We start from the raw sequence: 1,173 nt of genomic DNA, 5'->3' as shown, positions 1-1,173 counted from the left end.
AAGCCAACAGCACAAACTGGTATGGTATGGATATCTCTGGTACAGATATCTCTGGTATGGCTGTCTCTGCTATGGATATCTCTGGTATGGATATCTCTGGTATGGATATCTCTGGTATGGATATCTCTGGTATGGCTATCTCTGCTATGGCTATCTCTGGTATGGCTATCTCTGGTATGGATATCTCTGGTATGGCTATCTCTGGTATGGCTATCTCTGGTATGGCTATCTCTGCTATGGATATCTCTGGTACGTGCGTTTGTGTGTGTGTGCATCCTTCATCAGGAAACAACAGGACATCGCAACAGGAATCTCCACATGGTGCCTGAGTCTCTAATAACTAGATCAGCGGGTGTGACTGTCATGGTTACCGTACTGCAGAATGACCCTTTACAACAAACAGTACCTTACAGTACATTCCCATCTGTTTGTGCTAACTGACCATAGACCATACGAGTTGGAGCCAGGCTACACATGTTTGTCAAGATGATGTGGCAAATGATTACCTTTACAAACTTCACAACCCTGAGCCATATAGGTATCTCATTATTTTATCATACATTATAATATTATATCATTTGTCTTTGTCCATCTGTCGTACATATATCTCCATAACTTTGTGTCAAATCAGATCAAATAAATACATTAAAGAGACAAAGTAAACGGACAGAACAAACAGGCTATACTGTAACAACAAGAAATAGAAATTCTGTAAAACCTCCACAATTAAATATTTTGGATGAAATATTGAATTATTATTATATATAGTTAGAATCTCATAATCTTTTTTACATTTCTTTTTAAAGCTCTTGCAATATTACACAATTATTCATTCTACAATACTTATTAAATCTCCATTTAGGCCTACATATCGTTAAATAAAGTCATTTAATTTAAATCAAATAAAATTAATGTCATGAATAATATAATATAATATCAATACAAATTCTATCAAATGTTTGAAGCATCAAAAAAGGTCAGATTTTTACGGCCAGTCAGTCATATAGTCCTGAACTTAGAGAGATAACCTTCCGATCTCTATAGTCCTAGGTGCGTCTGGCGGCCAGCAGGCGGCAGTAGTGAGAGCCCAGAGTCCTATTCATTAGGGCACACAATTGAAAACGTTTTAAAACGCTTCGCAACGCACCACAAAAAAATAAGCGTTTCTTATTG

At 36.7% G+C, this 1,173-nt stretch overlaps 1 protein-coding gene across 3 annotated transcripts in view; it reads right to left on the bottom strand.

Annotated features, from left to right (window-relative positions):
* Window positions 1-535: 535 nt before the first annotated feature.
* The window catches only part of LOC120033568 (cyclin-dependent kinase-like 5), an 84,738-nt gene continuing 84,100 nt past the window's right edge, over window positions 536-1,173 (bottom strand). For all 3 annotated transcript variants that reach the window (XM_038979968.1, XM_038979969.1, XM_038979970.1), the window contains one exon: window positions 536-1,173. This exon is cut by the window's right edge and continues 577 nt beyond it. The gene's annotated coding sequence lies outside the window, so the exon portion shown is untranslated.

The sequence above is a fragment of the Salvelinus namaycush genome, chromosome 40 (assembly GCF_016432855.1).
Source record: "Salvelinus namaycush isolate Seneca chromosome 40, SaNama_1.0, whole genome shotgun sequence".
NCBI classification, from domain to species: Eukaryota; Metazoa; Chordata; class Actinopteri; order Salmoniformes; family Salmonidae; genus Salvelinus; species Salvelinus namaycush.
This window is presented reverse-complemented; position numbering and strand designations above follow the sequence as displayed.